The 22,250-nt window shown below is 41.2% G+C and overlaps 1 protein-coding gene across 1 annotated transcript in view; it reads left to right on the top strand.

Moving 5' to 3' along the window:
- Positions 1-22,250, top strand: part of LOC126259929 (centrosome-associated protein 350-like) — a 169,359-nt gene that overhangs the window by 87,248 nt on the left and 59,861 nt on the right. The window lies entirely within an intron of this gene.

The raw sequence follows: 22,250 nt of genomic DNA on the forward strand, positions 1-22,250 counted from the left end.
ACATTGCTCACTTTGCTACTGCCAGACAGTCAACAGTGTGTTTGTGTGGTCTTCATGTTCCAAAATTTCCCTCTGTCATTATGAATGACTCATTTGATGTTGAATAATTCTGTGAAGATTTGTTTTGAAAACAGTGTAACCAGAAGATGTTCACTGGACAAATGTACGTTAATACAGCTGTGTTAGGTGTTATCTGATATCTCATAAACACAAGATGGTCAAGATTATTTCCTTTGGTGTCTCGTCAGAATTACAGTGTCATCGAACATCTTGAAAGTTTTTGTTTCTTCTCCCTGAAATTTAATACCCTTTGCAAAAGTCTCCTTGGTTTCCTTTCCTGTTTGCTCAATGTGGAGATTGAACAACATTGAGGACAGACTACAACTCTGTTTCACTCCCTTCCCCTTCATGTCCTTCCACCCTCACAACTGGAGTCAGATTGCTGTACAAGTTGTAAATAACCTTTTGTGCCATATATTTTATCCCTAGTATCTTCAGAATTTCCAAGAGAATATTCCAATCAACGATATTAGAGGCTTTCTCTAGAAATGCTATTAATATCAGTGTTGCCTCATGTATGCCTACATTTCTCCAAAACTGAAACTGATCTTCCCCAAAGTCAGCTTTTGCCAGTTTTTCCATTCTTCCATAAATAATTTGTGCCCATATTCAGTAACAATGACTCATTAAACTGATGATTCAATAATCTTCACACCTGCGTTCTTAGGAATTAGAATGATTAGATTCTTCTTTAAGTCTGAGGGTATTTCACCTGTCTTATATATCTTGCATGCCAGATGGAATAGTTTTGTCATGGCTGGCTCTACCAAGTGACGTGTCAGATTCTTCATGTAATATCGTGTCCTCCATGTCATCTTCATCTATTTCCTCTACCCTTTCTATAATATTATCGCCAAATTTGTTTCCCTTGTACAGCCTTTTTATATGTTCCTTCCAACTTTCGACCTTCTGTTACTTGCATAGCACTGAATTGCTATCTGAGCTCTCTTATACATACAAGTGTGACTGTTACACAACAAATAATTTAAAATGTTTCACTGTGCTAAATGCTATGTTACCAAACCCTCAGTAATTGCTTTAATCAATTTCATAGGGCAGTTTTGGCATGACACAACTGCTTTTCGGTTTGCAACCTATCAAAAGGGAGGTGTTGAGGGTCTTCCACATATGCTTTTACATTGCCTCACACCGTCCTAGTTGGAACCAGCAGATACAGATAGTTTCAGCAAACAATAGCTTACCTTCAGCATTTGTCAATATTGTTTTAAATGACACTGTAATGGTGCAGTAACTAAAGCTCTCTTTCTTTTATCTCATCTTTCTTGCTGCATGTTTTTACTTGTAAGAATGAGTGGTGAAACTTATTTTTTGACCTTAGAGGTACAGCCCCATACATCTCATTTGAGAAGCAGTCCCATTTTTTGCTGGCTTGAAACATGTAATTCTACAGACTTTAGGGCTACATATATGCTCTGGTGTGTCTCTGTGACGTTTCATGGGTGAGTTGAAGCTTACACTTTAACTACTCTAGGCACTCTTCATATAAGAGGTGAAATGTAAGCCCTTCATCATCCTTTCCCAGCTTGTAAACCCTTCCTTCTCATCACTCTACAAATAGTATTCTGCCATTCATGTGAATGTAAACACCTAAGGACACAAGACTTAATTTGTTCCTCAAAGAAAATATCTTCCCTTGCTCTACTAGTTTCCCTTTCAGTCTAGAACTGAAAAATGGTATCCATTTCACCCACTATTCAAGTCACAAATTTATCTTTGCAAGCACCTGTTGATGTATTTGTGATGAAATTATTGAGAGATAGAATATTCTGGAGTGAATTTGTTTGCATTGCAAAGCAGTGTGTAGCAACCTGGGGTTCCATGTTTTAAATTTACCATGTCTTTTAAACGTAGTGCTATCTCTTTTACAGTTAAACATATTTGTAAAAATCTTACTTCCTGAATATTAATAGTGCTTTGTGTAAAATGATTTTGAAGCAATAACATCCCGCAGTTCATACAATTGGGTGATCCCAACTCCCTATGTTAACTGTAGTAAATCCAAGATTGCATGTAACAGTATTATAACAAGGATAGTTGCTACTCATCATATGTTCTTGGCAACGAACATAAATGTGGCAGGAAAAGAACCCCCTACCACCAAATATATTTGTTTTTACTGAGATGGCTTTCTTACACAGCACCTTACGGCCTCTTCGCAGGGTCAAATAGGTTTAGAGAAACTGTGGTGTACAAGTGATGGCAACACAGATTAGTGACAGTGTACAATAATTTAGTAATGCATATCTTAAGTGTGAAGAGAATGCGTGGCAGTGTAGTTCAAAGTTCACGAGCACTGACTTATCTATGAACAGTTTTCTAGTCCTGAATCACTGATAAAATTGATAGAATGTCCTGTTTGGTTCTTCTTGGCAGCAATGGTAGATAAGTGCTGATGCTCTTTTTAGGCACTGTTGAACTAACTTGACTGAGGGGAGCCATGTGTCCACTTACACCTATCTTTGGCAGAAGAATATCGGCTTGGAAAACTGTTTGAGTTATGTGTGGCAGAAGCATAACATAGTTTGTGTTGTGTGTGCCTTCTCTGATGTCTTACCTCAACTATGTAGCACCTCCCTGGGGTCTGGCCTTGCTATGTGGTGCCCTTGGGGTGTATGCCCTCCCCCCTGGGATGAGGAAGCTGTTGAAGCTTGTTTCATGCTTCACCACACTTGCTGATGTGTGAATTATGGCAGGTGCGCTCCCCTTGGTATTTGCCCCCCTCACCCGAGGAAATTCATGCCCAAAATCTACTTCACCTTGTCACCATCTATATCTTCAACTGTTAAACAATTATTAACTTTGAAAAACATTGTTCTCCACTGCTGTGTATGCTTGTCTATGATGCACATACGGCTTTAGCACTTTTCTGCTGGTGATTTTGTATCATATGGAGTGGCTCTGTACTGTGATAGAAAATTAACAATGTACTGCTCTGTTAGCTTTGTCATACGAGATAAGAATGTCTTTACAAATTTATCTGTGAGTCCATTTGAATGAGCGTGGTTTTGAAATGTGATATGTCATTTCATTCACGGAATTGTTGAAACTACTGTGATGAAAACTAAGGACTGTTGTCCATAACTATTGAATTTTTGCAAACATTTGAGTGAGAAAACCCTTGACAAAGCTTTTTCGTAGGAATTTTGACAACCTTTGTATCTCACTTGGAAATTTTGGAAAATGCATCCATGACAATAAGCTAGTATTTCCATAACAGTAGTTCACCAGTGTCATTGTGTGAACATGACCGGGATTCTGATGATGACTGTGGCCATGGAAAAATATTCCCACGGAGGAGCCATTTAGTATATATTGGCATAAGTGTCATTTAACCAGTATCATTTGTAAGTCTTCATCTGTGTTTTTCCAGTCCTAATGCATTTGATACATAAAATGGCCTAGTGGCACTTTGGGTGTTAAGTGCTTCCGGAATCATCCCTCCTGATTCTCAATGTAACAAAATGACACAATTTTAGACAGTGACAGGGTGTCTCAAGTTGCAGTATGATTTAATTTGTGGTTACTTGAATAATCACTCTGAATGAGTTTTATTTATTTATTGTATCTCGAATAACACTGGATTCTGTGAAACAATTTTTGCTATTAATGGAAAATGTCCAACACTGTCTTGACTGATGATGTCCAAAGTGAAACACAGTTCAGCAGAAGAATCAAAATTTTTATCTTGCTCTATTGACAATAGTGACTGCATCATGTGTTGTGATGTGGACCTTTAAAGTACTACACTATTTAAGTTTTGAGAAAAGCAGTGCTGATCACTGTAAACATTATGCCGTTCTGGAAGAAACAGTATTATTGGGCCCAAATATAGTTTCCAGTGGTTTGTGGTCCAGAAATAGAATGAATCTTTGGCCACAAAAATATTCATTGAACTTTTTGACATCAAAGATAATAACAAGAGCTTCCTTTTCAATTGGACTATAATTTCTTAGAGCAGTAGGCAGTGTTCTGTGTGCAAAAGTGATTGGCCTTTCAAGACCTGTTATCTACAAGACTACGCTGCTTCCATATTCAGAATCAACAGCTGCAGTTGCTAACATTTTCAATGGACTGCATGTGATGAGACATTTGTGGTCTCGTAAACTTTGTTTTAATCTGTCAAATGCATGCTGACATTCATTTTTCCAGATCTTTTTTGTTTCAGTATGTGAAGCAATTCACTTATGGATGCTGCATGTGAAACAAATTTTTTTGTTGTACTGGTTTGGTTTAGAACAGTGGTTTTTTAATTGCTTCAATGTGTTGCAATGTTGCCCCGATGCCTTCTTCTGATGGAACGTGTCATAACTGGTGGACTTCTCATTCGGACAGTATGAACTTTTACTCATTACATTTTAAATTGGGTGCTCATAAAAGCTAAATACACATTCCCAAGTACACAATAGCTCCTCAGTGGTTTTCCCTGGACAGTATCATTTAGGTAGTTCACAGTATTAGGAGCTCTCCCAATTGATTGAGTGGATTATGTAAAATTAAGCAGCTTACAGTCCCTCATTTACAAAAACAGCTTAATTGGCAAAAAACAATGCTTAATCCCATAGGGGATCATATACAGTCAGTTTTTGGTCACTTTTTCGGTATGTGGGGGCCTCTTAGCTCACCAGAAATTGTTACTCATAATATCATGGGAGCATTCTGTGTTATTTTATGCTATTTTGTGTTTGACATCCGCTACTTAGTGAAAAATTGCTGGCTGTGAATACTGGGTCATCCCATTCTCTTTTCTCAGTCGGAACATGACTTGATTTTATTACAACTGCTGTTGCAGCTGAATGCTGCAAAACCAGTTTTGCCTATTTATAAAGGAACCACGGCTGAAGCAGCCATGTATTCAAAATTAGATATCCAGGCTGTGGCTGCCGTGACCACAAAGTCTATTATAAATAATAAATAATTCTATATTTACTTCAGAGTAGCCAGTCATTATTTTATTTCTGTTTACACATTGGAAAGCAGAATATTTTATTGGGAACTTACAGCTTCTGTAAGAATCAGTGGCCATTACCTAGCTTACCCAACACAGAAAAAGTTTTTGAACACATGTTACTCATTCAGTTACAAATTAAACTTTACAGGACTACCAAGCACAAAATATTGTCACTTAGAAGAAGGTGTAATTAGATGAATGACGAACACTGACTTCACTTAATGAAGGTTTATTCAGCACTTGTACATACAAGATCACGGAGCAAACTGCCTCCAACCAGAACACATACAGTATATATACAGCTACAGAACATTCCAGTACAATGATTCTTGACATTTGTGGATACTTCTAGAACATACTCAAACTGAATATAGAAATTAAAATCGTGCAGTCCAGGTGAGGTTTTGAACTCGCGACCCTCCATGCAACAGTTTAGTATCATAGCCACTACACCACAGTGACTCAGCTTCTTCTGTGACATTGCTCCCTCCTTAAGAGAACAGCGTCTCTGTGTTATGTACTCCTAGTCCGGGAACGAGTCATCAATCCTGCATACTCCGACCCCCGATGACTGATGTTCGCCCTGGCGGTGATCTGCTTAAAACTTCCCAAATTTACCCTGGGTTGCAGGATCCTTATAGGGCTTCATTCGAAGGACGTGGACCATATCTCTGATCTTTCATCGTCGCGTATCGGGGTTGAAACCTTCAACTTCATGACAACTGTCTTACAACCTTATGAGGTCCAAAGTAGCACCTGAGGAGCTTCTCAGAGAGACCAACCTTCCAAACGGGAGTGAAGATCCAGACGAGATCACCAGGCTGATAGACAACAGGGCAGTGGCTCAGGTCATACCTTCGGCGATAGTTTTCTTGAGCATGCAGCGTGCGGAGTCGATCCGACTGCTGATCTTCCTCAGTTTTGGTTAACACCTGGCTGATGAAGTTGTCACCATTTCATCAGGATGTAACAGAAACAGTGCCCATCATTGTAGTCTCCTCATGCCCATGCACCAGGAAAAATGGCGTAAATCCTGTGGTGTCTTGTTTGGCAGTGTTGTAGGCAAACATCGCGAAAGGTAGCACCTCATTCCAGTTACTCTGCTCAACATTGACGAACATTGACAGCATGTCGGCCAAGGTCTTATTAAGGCATTCAGTAAGCCCATTAGTTTGCGCGTGGTAGGCAGTCGTCATGTGATGAGTAATGTTGCACCGACGGTTTATTTCTGTCACAAGATTTGATTCAAAAACTTTCCCTCAATTCGTAATTAACAATCTTGGGGCACCGTGTTTGAATACAATGTCTTCCACGATGAATTTGCCTACCTGGTATGCTTCAGGGCTTTTGTGATGGCATAGCGTGTCAGATAATAAGTGCAAACAATAATCCAACTATTGCCACTAGCAGACATTGGAAATCGTCTGAGGTGGTCAATCCAAACATGCTGGAAAAGCATTTCAGATGGTGGAATTGGTATGAGTCGGCAAGGTGGTTTCTGGGGAACTGTTTTTCTGCTCTGGCACTCTCGACAGTGTGACACATAGTGATGGACACTGCTAAATAAACCTGGCCAGAAAAATCTTTGCAGATTCTATCGTATGTCTTAATAAATCCTCAATGTCCAGCCTCAGGTGTGTCATGGAATTTCTGTAGAACATCTAAGCGCATGTGTTCAGGAATTACTGGTAGCCACCTCTTTCCAAACAGATCAAAGTTTTTCTTGCAAAGTAATCCATTAATCACTTTAAATTGTCCTTTCACACCCTCTGACCAATTAAAGGCAAGCATAATTTGAGATATCTTGGCGTCCTCCTTCTGCTCAGCAGAGAGATCCTGGAGTGCAGCGACACAGTCACTATCTTCATCAAAGTCTTGATGGTCTTGCACAGGGTTTCTTGAGAGACAGTCAGCATCTTGGTGTTTTCTTCCACTTTTGTACACTATGATAATGTCTAACTCTTGAAGACGTAGTGTCCGCCTGGCAAGTCGTCCCGTTGGATCCTTAAGACCTGTCAACCAACAAAGTGAATGATGGTCTGTAATAACTGTGAATGCCCTTCCATAGAGATACTGTCGAAATTTGCACATGGCCCAGATCACAGCAAGACATTCTCTTTCTGTAGTTGAGTAATTTCTCTTGGCTTTTGTAAGTGTCCTAGAAGCATAGGCTATAACCTTCTCTTCTCCATCCGAAATTTGCACCAGAACAGCACTGATCCCATACCTGCTGGCATCTGTGTGTAGTTCTGTAGGTGCTCTCTCATCATACACACCAAGTACAGGGTCAGTCGTCAGAGCTTTTCGCAGCACATTGAAAGAATTATGTTGAGCACTACCCCAGATAAATTTAACATCAGCTTTTAACAACTCTTGGAGTGGCCTGGCTTTGATACAAAAGTCTTTGATAAAACAACGGTAATAAGAACGTAATCGGAGGAAGCATCTCACATCTCTAATACTTTTAGGAATAGTAAATTCCATTATAGATCTCACCTTTTCTGGGTCTGGCCACACACCTTCGTTTGACACAAGGTGTCCAAGTATTTTGATTTCTTTTGCACCAAAGAGACACTTTCGGGGATTAAGTTTCAGTCCGCCTTGTTGAAGACACTCAGGCCCTCAGTCCTTTTATATGATCGTCAAATGTCACTGAGAACACTCTAATGTCATCTAAGTAACACAGACACATCAACCACTTCAGGTGCCTTAGAAAATTATCCATCATCCGCTCAAAAGTTGATCGTGCATTACACAAACCAAACAGCATTACCTTAAACTCATACAGGCCCTCAGGGGTGATGAATGCAGTTTTCTCACGATCAGCCTCATCTACTTCAATTTGCCAGTATCCCGAGTACATGTCCACAGTTGAGAAAAACTTAGCCCCTTCAGACAATCTAGTGTATCGGCAATTCGTTGAAGAGGGTAAACCTCCTTTTTAGTTATCTTATTAAGCTTCCTGTAATAGACACGAAAGTGCCAACTGCCATCGTTCTTCCTGTAGGTTTTACATATTTCCCATTAGCCAACTTCAGCACAGATGTTTCGTTGTCGACGAATACAGTTTTCTGCAACTGGCGACAGTACTTCTTTGAAATGACTGAATATGATGCTCCACAGTCCACAAGAGCTTGGGCTGGTCAGCCATCCATGAGGATATCAACATAGTTTCCTATCATTTTTGTAGTGATCGACAGCGGGGGTTTTTTCTCTTCGGCAGCCTCACCTCCAAGAAAGTTCGCACCCTTTAGTTTTCCACGTTGCAACAGCTAGGTGATTGGCTGGAGCTTCTAAATGGCAATGGAGAACTTGGTCGGTGTGTTGGGGAGCATCCTCTCCATTGGCTAGCTTGTGGCAATGGTGACTTACGTCGTCCTGCACCCACATCTTCTTATTCGTCCTTGAGTTGGCATTGGCTAAGATAGGTCTGCTATCTTCTGGCAAGGGCATCGACAAACCGCCTTTCTCGACAATAGCACACCACATGTCCCAGTCATCCACAGTGGAAACATACTGGTTGGTTATCCTGGGTCCTCCAGATGTCAGTCTTCCTCGGTGCCCAAACAGGTTCCTCATGCGGCATTGTAGGAACATAACTCCACCTGGGTTTCGACTTTTTTACTGTTTTAAAGGGAAATGAAGGACCAGAGATTGGGTTCAATGTCTGTTCCACTTCTTCCCTTATGACCTCTTCAAGCATCTCGGTTTTTTGCTCACCGTGCAACCCAAGTGCCTTCTGGCAGCAAGAGAGGGGAAGAAAACCAATGTGCACTCCATTTGCATACCGGGGGGAGTCATTCCAGATGTGGAAAGGGTCCTTCCGGATGCCATGAAGGGTACAGGGTGCACCCATCTGCAGGTGGTCGCTCATGTCGGCACCAATGATGTGTGTCGCTATGGATCGGAGGAAATCCTCTCTGGCTTCCAGCGGCTATCTGATTTGGTGAAGACTGCCAGTCTTGCTAGCAGGATGAAAGCAGAGCTCACCATCTGCAGCATCATCGACAGGACTGACTGCAGACCTTTGGTACAGAGCCGAGTGGCGGGTCTGAATCAGAGGCTGAGACGGTTCTGCGACCGTGTGGGCTGCAGATTGCTCGACTTGCGCCATAGGGTGGTCGGGTTTCGGGTTCCGCTGGATAGGTCAGGAGTCCACTAGACGCAGCAAGCGGCTACACGGGTAGCAGGGGTTGTGTGGCGTGGACTGGGCGTTTTTTTTTAGGTTAGATGGCCTCGGGCAAGTACAGAAAGGGCAACAGCCTCAAAGGGTGCGGGGCAAAGTCAGGAGATGCGGGGACCAAGCAGGAATCGGTATTGTTATTGTAAACTGTCGGAGCTGCATTGGTAAAGTACCGGAACTTCAAGTGCTGATAGAAAGCACCGAAGCTGAAATCGTTATAGGTACAGAAAGCTGGCTGAAGCCAGAGATAAATTCAGCCGAAATTTTTACAAAGGCACAGACGGTGTTTAGAAAGGATAGATTGCATGCAACCGATGGTGGCGTGTTTGTCGCTGTTAGTAGTAGTTTATCCTGTAGTGTAGTAGAAGTGGATAGTTCCTGTGAAATATTATGGGTGGAGGTTACACTCAACAACCGAGCTAGGTTAATAATTGGCTCCTTTTACCGACCTCCCGACTCAGCAGTATTAGTGGCAGAACAACTGAGAGAAAATTTGGAATACATTTCACATATATTTTCTCAGCATGTTATAGTCTTAGGTGGAGATTTCAATTTACCAGATATAGACTGGGACACTCAGATGTTTAGGACGGGTGGTAGGGACAGAGCATCGAGTGACATTATACTGAGTGCACTATCCGAAAATTACCTCAAGCAATTAAACAGAGAACCGACTCATGGAGATAACATCTTGGACCTACTGATAGCAAACAGACCCGAACTTTTCGACTCTGTAAGTGCAGAACAGGGAATCAGTGATCATAAGGCCGTTGCAGCATCCCTGAATATGGAAGTTAATAGGAATATAAAAAAAAGGGAGGAAGGTTTATCTGTTTAGCAAGAGTAATAGAAGGCAGATTTCAGACTACCTAACAGATCAAAACGAAAATTTCTGTTCCGACACTGACAATGTTGAGTGTTTATGGAAAAAGTTTAAGGCAATTGTAAAATGTGTTTTAGACAGGTATGTGCCGAGTAAAACTGTGAGGGACGGGAGAAACCCACCGTGGTTCAACAACAAAGTTAGGAAACTACTGCGAAAGCAAAGAGAGCTTCACTCCAAGTTTAAACGCTGACAAACAGAACCTAAACGATGTCAAAGTTAGCGTAAGGAGGGCTATGTATGAAGTGAAGTGTTCAGTGAATTCGAAAGTAAAATTCTATGTACCGACTTAACAAAAAATCCTAGGAAGTTCTGGTCTTACGTTAAATCAGTAAGTGGCTCGAAACAGCATATCCAGACACTCCGGGATGATGATGGCATTGAAACAGAGGATGACACGCGTAAAGCTGAAATACTAAACACCTTTTTCCAAAGCTGTTTCACAGAGGAAGACCGCAGTGCAGTTCCTTCTACAAATCCTCGCACAAACGAAAAAATGGCTGACATTGAAATAAGTGTCCAAGGAATAGAAAAGCAACTGGAATCACTCAACAGAGGAAAGTCCACTGGACCTGACGGGATACCAATATGTTTCTACACAGAGTATGCGAAAGAACTTGCCCCCCTTCTGACAGCCATGTACCGCAAGTCTCTAGAGGAACAGAAGGTTCCAAATGATTGGAAAAGAGCACAGGTAGAGCCAGTCTTCAAGAAGGGTCGTCAAGCAGATGCGCAAAACTATAGACCTATATCTCTGACGTCGATCTGTTGTAGAATTTTAGAACATGTTTTTTGCTCGAGCATCATGTCATTTTTGGAAACCCAGAATCTACTCTGTAGGAATCAACATGGACTCTGGAAACAGCGATCGTGTGAGACCCAACTCGCTTTATTTGTTCATGAGACCCAGAAAATATTAGATACAGGCTCCCAGGTAGATGCTATTTTCCTTGACTTCCGGAAGGCATTCGATACAGTTCCGCACTGTCGCCTGATAAACGAAGTAAGAGCCTACGGAATATCAGACCAGCTGTGTGGCTGGATTGAAGAGTTTTCAGCAAACCGAACACAGCATGTTGTTCTCAATGGAGAGACGTGTATGGACGTTAAAGTAACCTCTGGCGTACCACAGGGGAGTGTCGTGGGACCATTGCTTTTCACAATATATATAAATGACCTAGTAGATAGTGTCAGAAGTTCTTTGCGGCTTTTCGCGGATGATGCTGTAGTATACAGAGAAGTTGCAGCATTAGAAAATTGTAGCGAAATGCAGGAAGATCTGCAGCGGATAGGCACTTGGTGCAGGGAGTGGCAACTGACCCTTAACATAGACAAATGTAATGTATTGCGAATACATAGAAAGAAGGATCCTTTATTGTACGATTATATGATAGCGGAACACACTGGTAGCAGTTACTTCTGTAAAATATCTGGGAGTATGCGTGCGGAACGATTTGAAGTGGAATGATCATATAAAATTAATTGTTGGTAAGGCGGGTACCAGATTGAGATTCATTGGGAGAGTCCTTAGAAATTGTAGTCCATCAACAAAGGAGGTGGCTTACAAAACACTCGTTCGACCTATACTTGAGTATTGCTCAACAGTGTGGGATCCGTACCAGATCGGGTTGACAGAGGAGATAGAGAAGATCCAAAGAAGAGCGGCGCGTTTCGTCACAGGGTTATTTGGTAACCATGATAGCGTTACAGATATGTTTAGCAAACTCAAGTGGCAGACTCTGCAAGAGAGGCGCTCTGCATCGCGGTGTAGCTTGCTCGCCAGGTTTCGAGAGGGTGCGTTTCTGGATGAGGTATCGAATATATTGCTTCCCCCTACTTATACCTCCCGAGGAGATCACGAATGTAAAATTAGAGAGATTCGAGTGTGCACGGAGTCTGTCAGGCAGTCTTTCTTCCCGCGAACCATACGCGACTGGAACAGAAAAGGGAGGTAATGACAGTGGCACGTAAAGTGCCCTCCGTCACACACCGTTGGGTGGCTTGTGGAGTATAAATGTAGATGAACTACCTCTCTCACTATCTGACGAAAAACACTTGTGAAATCAGTTGCTTCCTCCATCACAGACATCGATATCATGTTTGGAAGCCATTCAAACTTCTTGCATGTAATTCTTTTTTGATGCATTGTCTCGATATACTGGCACCATTTTATGAAGTCGTCTGCTGTCGAAACCTCCTTCAGGAGTAGGGCTTGATACATTCCTCAACAACGCCCTTCATGAGATGTGCAACCTTATCTTCCTCCTTCATTCTAGGATCCACTATTTTACATGGCTCCAAGACGTCTTGAATGTAGGATGTTGTAGTTTCTCCTGGACGCTGTGCCCAGCACTTCAGTTAATCTTCAGCCTTGCACTTCTGTCATTGTGTGTCTCTGAAATACTTGCGCAGTTCCAACTGGAATACAGCCCAGCTTGTGAACTTCTCCTCATTCTCATACCATTGCTTGGCGGTGCTCTCAAAGTTGAAAAATATGTTAGCCAAACACACGGTGTCATCCCTTTTGTTAAATTTGGCTATATGCTCATATACCTTCAGCCACTTGTTTGGATCTTGGCCATTGTCACCATAGAACCCGGAACGATGTCTCATGTGGTGGCTCACAGTTGCTGTCATCTTAACATCCTCTTCTTCTGTCTCCGATAGATTGCGATGTGTTGAATATGGCTCGAACTCGCATTTCTCGCCACGTAAACGGCGGCTCTGTCGTGGCCTGAAGGGACCCACTGTGTCGTTGATAATGTGTGCTATCACAAGTTCCAATACTCAGTGTCTCCATCAGAATAATGTCACATTGAAGAAGGTATAATTAGATGAATGGCGAACACTAACTTCACTTAACAAAGGTTTATTCAGCACTTGTACATACAAGAGCGCGGAGCGAACTGCTCTGGCCAGAACACATACAGTATATATACAGCTACAGAACATTCCAGTACAAAGATTCTTGACATTTGTGGATGCTTCTAGAACGTACTCGAACTGAATATAGAAATTAAAATTGTACAGTCCAGGTGAGTTTTGAACCCACAACCCTCCATGCAACAGTTTAGTATCATAACCACTACACCATGGTGCTACTCAGCTGCTTCTGCAACAATATAACCACCAATAAATAAAATTTTTAAAAAAAAACCTTAAGTAATGTTTATTAATTGTTAGCGGGTGAGATAAAAGAGTCCCTGCACTAGTTCACTCCATAACTATATATATCATATACTGATGGAGTTAATAGCATTTATAGTCTAAAGTTATGTGCCTGTGCTTGCCCACACGCAAGTACAGCTGTGTGTGTAGGTGCACACGTCTTTCTCAATATGTGCATGTGAATGATTCCATTCACACCTGTAAAGAGAAGCATGCGCATTATGCTTGTAGTCAAACTGCAGTTGGAGGTTAACTATGTGGCCATCCAGAGGGCAGTGGACTGGTTTATCAGAGCCAGCCAGGTGTGCTGGTGATGGGCATCAGCAAGTCTGTGGCATAAACATACCCTCTAATGCAGGCTGAGAACTACCCAACATTATATATAAGGTTTACTCTGAGGGGCAGAACACTTGCTAATTTATTAACAGTTAAGCTAAACAGGCCAAGAATATTGAAGTATGTGTATTTTTTTAATCACGCAAAATGTGCAATCTTAAAGATGAATTCTGAATATGAGGAATCTTCATGTTAAGAAAAAGTAAAGTCATCAAATCAACATGCTTATAAAGTCCTTGAGTTTATATTATGAATGCTTCCCCCCCTCCCCTGCCCTTTCACTGGAGAGCTCACAGACTGAAATAATAGAATACATTGTGAAACATCTGACGTTTTGTAGTTTAGTTGCTCTGATGAATTCATTTTATTGGGATAAGCCAGATACATTGGAAGTTGAAATTTGCGAATGTACAGGGGAGCAGTTTCAACAGTACATGGATCTGCAACGTACAAGGACTGGCTGGAGGCTAATGAAGAAATGTCATCAATTACTCTGCCCTTGTGTTTTAGGTAGGCTTGGGAATTTGTAGCAGTCTTTTTCACTGTATTTTTTCAAAAAGTAAACTTGAAGCTGATGCTATCCATCATACAAGGTTACATTTCGTTGCTCTACTGCATTGAAACACTCCTGGTGAAGGAAAACACAAAATTCAGAGACACTATACATTTTGTGACAATGTTAGCTTTGTTATGACCCAGAGAGATAGTGTTGCTTTGTGTGCAGTAGGTTGAGCACAGAGTGTGGGATAGTGGTCCAGAGTAATTCCCAGAGCAATTAATGATATAGCAATATCTGTGATAACATTTAGTTGTCAGGTTGAGTTTACATAGCTATAAAGCTGCTTCAGTCCATCTTACAGCAGCCAGGCACTAGTTCATGCCATGAAGAAATGCTGACACACTTCATCAGTGAGTCATGACATTGCAGCCACAAATCAGTGTGCCGCAGCTGCATGTTGTCGTGCAAGCGGCAGTGTGGAGTTGGGCAGGCATTACCTCCCCTTGACACTCTGTGGTATAGTATTTCCCTATACCTCAGCACTCTCATAGAAACCCAATGTACGCTGAGGTGAGGATAGCTGACTTTATGGTCTAGTATGTCTGTTGTCATGAAGATTAGGGCCTAGTCATCCACCATGGATCGACCAAGACTGCAGCAGATGTCCACCAGAGAGCTGTGCGAATGTACCGCACCTGGATGGTGTGGAGAAGGCAGCTTGCAGATCATTTGCGTCGGGGCTGGCAGCACACTAGTCTTGTCCTCATCTATGATGTTGCAGTAGGCGCAAAGGCAGACCAAGGCTGTGGTTTTCATCACGTCAGCTGTGTCTTGGTGTTGGAAGTCAGCAAATGAGTAACAGGCAGACTATCACCAATCATCTTGTCGTGGTTTTACTGAAACACTATTGACCGTCATTCTCTCTGCTTGTAGTGACATTGGCAGAATGGACATATGACTCAATATGTCTTCAAGCACCGAAAGTCCTGTTATTTAAAGAGCTAAGACCATTTCTATGTCACAGTGGCTATGGGTGCATTAGCAAATTTGTCCTCATTTATTGGTCTTGTCAGCATTCTTTGCCTTGCCATTATGGTTTGGTAATTATACTGGGTCGCCAAGCTTAGGTCTTTTTGCAGCGTTTGATGTTACAGTAGCTTATGAGTGTTACTTTATGCTGCCCTGTTATGTCGTATTTCAGAATTTGCTGTGTTGCTTTCCTCACTTGGAGGTTGTGTGAAATGCTCACCTGTTGTATTCCATTACATTGACAGTATGCCATGTTGGTCTCCCAATTGGCAACCAGGCCCGAGTTGGCCTCCTCAGCTCTGAACTCACTGGGTAAAATGTTGGTACTTTTAGACAGCTGCATCTAAATTATTCTGTGACAACGTTCCTCACTTCTTCAGAAAAATTCATCTGAATTTTGCTTCTAATCAACTCTCTCCTACATTTACCTATATATAATTGTACACTGTGCCCATTACACCACCTGCTCATGTGAGGTGACCCACATGGATCTTTCTTTTGTTGCTAATTCTACACCACTATTCAGGGTGTATACGACCCGGGAAATCCGGGAAAAACGCGGGAATTTTTTCATCCCGGGAAAATTTCGGAATTCCGGGAATTTTTCATTGTTTTAGCTTTCAGTTAAATTTTTGTAATTTTGACTGGTAAGAATTGACTCTCTAGCAAAGAATGTTACTATATCCTGCTACTGGAGAATGATACTGAGCAACAAAACGTAAACGAGAGAAAAAAATAAAACTTTAGTGACAAAGGAAATGCGCAATTTACAACAAAACACCGTGCACGCACAAGCGTCCGCAAATAGCAAAACTATGTCAAAGGCCCTAGGGCGAAGACTATGTAATTTTTCGTAACAATAAACTGACTGCTATAAGCATGACGTCACAACTGTTTAAATTAGGTTCGTTTGACCAGTCGCCAGCGGGCTGATGCCCATGCGCAATTGACCCGCGTATGAGCAGTACCTTCTCCGCTTCCTGCTACTTGAAGTGTGGCTGTTAGCTATATAGGCATTAGCAGCAAGCGGCCAGATGCTAACGAAAAAATTTTTTCTTGCGCGCCGTAGCTGCCAGATTCTCTCATGCGCTGAGTTGTCTGAGGTGAGGTGTAGTGTGGAGGGCATTAGTCTGCAAGTGACCCGTGTTTACGTTAAGTGATTTCGCTGCTTCTCTTCGTTTACAGCTCCCACGTCAAATGAAAACAAAACGGATTTCTATCAAGTAAATTAAAATACATTCACATAATTATGGAGGGCAAAAATATATTTTTAGTTTCAGTTTCCTGATTTTATTTTATTTCCAAGTTATTAGCAGTTAAAATACATTCACATAATTACAGAGGGCAAAAATATATTTTTAGTTTCAGTTTTCTGATTTGATTTTATTTCCAAGTTATTAGCAGTTAAAATACATTCACATAATTACAGAGGGCAAAAATATATTTTTAGTTTCAGTTTTCTGATTTTATTTTATTTCCAAGTTATTAGCAGTCAAGCATTAATCGCCTTGCAGAACAATGAAGTTATTTTTGCAAGTTTGCTAAAGAAATTTGGCTTTATTAATCTTTCATCTGAGGCAATCATTTTATTTGAAATGGAGTGTTTCATTCCACAGTATTGGTTAGTTCCAACTGTTCGCTGAATTTCAGGTGCACGTTATCATCTTCTGTCATGTGTGGCATTATGCCATAATAAAGAAACAAAAATGAGATCGTAGAGTACTCCAAGAAAATTTACATCCCAAAAACCATACTGAAAAACTTAATATCAGATGGGACCTACTTCATTGTGAATCTGGAAAAAAAAACAATGTGCACTTCAAGCCGAATTATGCATTTTAGCATGGTTTACGAAATTCCGATGCTCTTGGGAGTATTCTCTGTTGCTTTGTTTTTTTATATATTGTAACGTAAGCTCTCTTAGTGCTTCATACATATTTACATGTGGGCTTCCTACACCACTGCAGCTGCTCACGCACAATAATGCCTAGTTTCCTGGCGCTTCTTGGCAACCGGTAAATCGAACCTATTTCCCACAAGAATTTCGAGCCCAGACATTTGTCATAATTTTAAATTTACTGGCACATTTGTGTGATGAATCTTAAAGTATAACACACGCAAAAAGATCAATATTACATGTGAAAGCTTAGCTTTTCTTGTAGCTATCCTATGTACATTAATATAAACCGTTAACTTTTTCTCTTTGTGTGTTCGCGCTACGTAACCAGTGATCTTGCTATTGGCTGACTATAACACGTATCTTATGCTCTGAATATCTGCTGTCATTGGCTGACGAGATCACGTGGCATGGGATACTGTATGATTGGCTTACGAAAGGACATCGCAACCTCGGTTTCAACGCTAACGCGCTGTGTTCGTGGTGCAATTCGAATTTATACTTTCGTAATACTAAAATATGCAGCGTATGTTGCTGCAAATCAAAGGTATTTCCAAAACTTCTCTCCCCCGTCTTTTTTTCCCGGGAAGTTCTACGCGAGTGTATAAAACGTTAACCGTTCAAAGAATTGATAAGTTTTACAGGTCCGAGGGGAAAATTTACGGAAAACCTAATGTCAGTTAGCACGGAAATGTGTATTTTCGCCCGGGAAAAAGCATATTTTTTAAACGGGATATCCGGGAATTTTTTTCCTTGTAGCCCGTATACACCCTATTATTCCTAAGTTTCAGTTCAGTGAACCCTATTTCCATCCGTATGACCTATCACAAATTTACAGTTTTTCTTAGTCTATGGTTACCGGGTTATGTCGGTTAACTATTTGATAGTTATCTGATTTGTTAGTCGGTCTGTAGAATGAATACTTCTTTGTGCGAGACAAAAGTAAAGTATTCAAATTCCTATAAGGAAAACGGTAAGACTGGTGATTGTAATACTTATAGTTATCACATTTAAGACATTGTTTCTCTTGATATTGCTGAATGTGTTAAAACACTTGTCCCATGGAAATTTTCCCTTGTTGAGAAGATGTTGTTAAGCTTGTATGAGGCCTGGATTTACGATTTTTTTAAGATAGGTTAAATATTGTACTGGCAGTACTTCCAAAGGCTTTTCTGCTAGTGCCTGTAGTAATCTGGCTACCACTAATTTGCTGTCAAGTATGCTCAGCCAATTCTGTATTTCTCCCAAATCAGTGTTTACTGTTTTCATTGTATCCTGAAGCCATAGTTAACTCATTACCATATTGGTGTTATTTCGAACACGCCATTCTGAATTTGACATTTGCGTAGTACGCCACTATACTGCGGTTTTGGTAGAGCTTGGCATCAGTTGCCCTTGCCCAATAATGTCATTCAGCTCCTGAATATCCTCATTATCCACCGTTCCAGTCATTGTCTTCAATATTTTCCCTCCTGCATCCAACTACCCAAGTTTCCTACGAACTAGTGTCCGTTGTACAATGCCAGTGATTGCATCAGTTAAGTTCGCAGTTGGCCATACAATAGCCCCAAGTCCGGGTATTCGACCTGCACCTTGGTGAGAATTCTGTTCCCATGCGTTTCCCAATATAATTCTATGAATGCCTCCTGCAATCTTCGAACTTCATTCCTTATCTTCCACACATCAACGGTCAACCTTAGTGTCCATTGATGACTGGCTAATAGCACATTCGGTTGTCTCGAAAACAATGTAACTTGCATGACTGGTTCAATGTGAAATGTATGCATTGCTTCCCCTTTGATAACGTGCAGCAACATCAGGGCTACCACAACCCGTCGTGTTGCCCATGGTGATCTTCCACATGAGCAAAGGAACTTTCATCATTCTCTCCCTCATTCAGAAATACGTATTCTAAACAAAGAAATAACACATAACCAGTATACAACAATAATGACCTGTGGTAACTATTGTAAATTCACAATATGCTCAAATGAAAATGAAAAAAAAGACGCATGCATTAAATAGCTCTTAGAAATACCACAACAAAACCTGAATATTACTACTCGTCACATAACATCAGTGCATAGGATACACTTTGCGTGTAATGTTTATACACTAGTACATGCTTCTTGATTGTCGTAATCAGTTTTGTGCACCCTGATCCCATAGTCAGAATCAGTGGCAGTGTGTCCACCATTCCTTCAGAATGTAATGAAATGTAACACCTACAGCTGTCCTTAAGATGTTATTTTTTACATGGGTACCAGTTTTGGTGCTTCAGTGCACTGTCTTCAGACCATAGCAGGCCCCGAGGGGGTTAATTCAAGTTGTATACACGATTCATCAGTGGCCAACATTTATATAAACTGCTTTTCGCAGACAGTAACAATGTTCTGTCTCCAACCATCAACACACACATCATTTTTACAGTTTACGAAAACCAGTTCATAGATGTGGGCCACTGATTAACCATGTATATGATTGGAATTAACCCCCTCAGCTTCAATTAAGACCTGAAGGACGACTGTAGGTGTTCCCTTTTATTACAGAAGTGTATGGCCAATACCTCAAGCCTCCAATTAAAAGGATGGACATACAAAAAATTCCTTCCGAAGATTGAACACTATTGACACAGACAATAGATGTTCTAGTTGGAAACTGCACTTTAATGTTCACTGGAGAAGTCATCTCATTGACTTGATAAGGACCATGATACTTAGTCAACAACTTCTTTGTCTTTCCCTAAGGCATGTAAGGTTTAGTGATCAACACCCATTTATCCACTTGATATTGTGGCAGTTTTTTCCACTCGTCACCCAGACTGTTCTTGTCATTCCAAAGCTTTAGTGTTAGCTCACTTTATCTTCTGCAACACCTTTTAACCCTTTTGCAATTTTTTTGACTGATTCACAGTTAGATCCTAATTCAGGAATCATGACGTTTTCCTACTGTACACCAACTAGAAAGGTGACAAACCTGTACCAATATGCACTTTAGAGTTGTATAGGCAAACTATGTGCTGGCTATTAACATAGTAATTCAGCATTTTAGAGATGATTGTATGAGCTCGCTCCATTCTGCCATTAGTTTATGTATGGAATGGCCTTGTCCATAACTTCCAGAAAGAAAGTACATGACACAGGCTGCTTCACCAAGGCGAGTACAAATTTTGTACTCTGTTATGTAACTAAGGTATTTAAGTATCCAGCTGTTAACTAAAGCTTGGGCTACTGTACTATCCTGTTGATTAGGAAGTGCCACTATTATCAGGAGACTTGAAAAATGATCTATAATTGTTAGGTGTCCTGTTGAACTATCCCAAGATATCAAATCCAGTCATCTGAAAGGTAGTTAGACAGTGCTGATAGTCTATGCAAAATGATATTTTGATGACTGAGATCAGCTCTTTATCCACAAGGACCACTGATCTTTACGCACTGCGCGACATCACACTTTCTTGTTCTCCACCAGAACCTGTCACAACTCATCTGTCAGTCAGTCTGCATCCTCCATGACATGACAACATATGTTCAGGCGCTTGTCTTTGAAGGCTGCTAGAACCACTACATATGATCCGCATTTTGTCGTCCTGCAGGGTAAGACCTCAGGCGACACAAACTGCAGGTTTGACCTGAATGCCTGAGAGTCTTTGTCAGCCACTTGTTCTCTCTGTGCCGGCCGCGGTGGTCTCGCGGTTCTAGGCACGCAGTCCGGAACCGTGCGACTGCTACGGTCGCAGGTTCGAATCCTGCCTCGGGCATGGATGTTTGTGATGTCCTTAGGTTAGTTAGGTTTAAGTAGTTCTAAGTTCTAGGGGACTAATGACCACAGCAGTTGAGTCCCATAGTGCTCAGAGCCATTTTTTTTTTGTTCTCTCTGCCACCCCATTATATTTTTCCCCCATTGCATTCAACACTGCAACCTGTCTGCTAAATGTATCTGCATTTCTTTGTTTCCGTCTGGTTTATGGAGCACCTCATAATCAAACTCACTGAGATTGAGTGCTCACCTTGTTAACTTAATGAAGGTGTCTTTCGGTTCCAATGGCCATTGTGATGATGCATGGTCTATTAGAGCCTTAAATACAATCCATATATAACCACTAACACTTCCTTTTCCATAGTGGAACAGTTCACCCTGCCCTGTTGTCTTGACGCATACACTACTGGATGCTCCAGCCCATCCATATTTGGACTCAGAATACAGCCAACATCCTCATTACTGGCATGACTTGAGAGGACAATTTCCATCTTGAAATCAGTAAAGATCCGTACTGGATCAGAAACTAATGCTGTCTTCATTGTTTCAAATGCTGTTTGACATTCCATTGACCACTGGACTTTCAAACCCTTTCTTAACAATCAATTAGAAAGGTTCTGCAGTCGGTGCAAAATTCTTTAAAGATTTGTGGTAATAACTTCATAAACCCAGGAGTTACTGTAGTTACTTCTTGGTCTGTGACATTGCAAAGTTCCAGTTTGCTCTGTTGGCGAGGATCAGTTTGAACACCGTTCCTGCTAATTAAATGTCCAAGGTAGTTCCCCCCCCCCCCCCCCGCATCTGGGCAAAATACTACTCGTCTGTGCTAAGCATAAGACGTGCAGATAGTAGCCTGCTGAATATGTCTTCCAAGCATTTCACATGCTCTGACATATCCGTCAAAAATATGATATCATCTAAATATACCTTGCACATTTTCGGCTTTAAATAATGTAGACCCCATCTAATATCCTCTGGAATGTGGCTGGTGCGTTTGTGAATGAAAAAGATGAATGAAATAAGTAATAGTGTTAGTGGTGTTGAGAAACAGCTAAAATCGCTAAAATTGAACAAAGCTCCAGGGCCCGATGGAACCCTGTCAGATTCTATACTGAACTCGTGGCTGAGTTAGCCCCTCTTCTAACTATAGGCTATCGTAGACCCCTCAAACAAAAAACTGCACCCAGTTCTTCGAAGAAAGCATAGATCATATCCCTATACGAAACGGGTGGTAGAAATTATCCACAAAACTAAAGTACAATATCTTTTATATTGATCTTAGAACATGTTCTGAGCTCAAACAGAATGGGGTATCTCGAACAGAGCGACCTCCTCCATGCCAACCAGCATGAATTCGAAAACTCGATCATGTGAAACCCAACTCGCTCTTTCCGCCCGTGACATAGCAACAGAGGCAGACGGATGCTGTATTAATAAGAATGTGCATTTAATTGCGCCAGGATTATC

Source organism: Schistocerca nitens, chromosome 5, assembly GCF_023898315.1.
Source record: "Schistocerca nitens isolate TAMUIC-IGC-003100 chromosome 5, iqSchNite1.1, whole genome shotgun sequence".
Lineage (NCBI taxonomy): Eukaryota > Metazoa > Arthropoda > Insecta > Orthoptera > Acrididae > Schistocerca > Schistocerca nitens.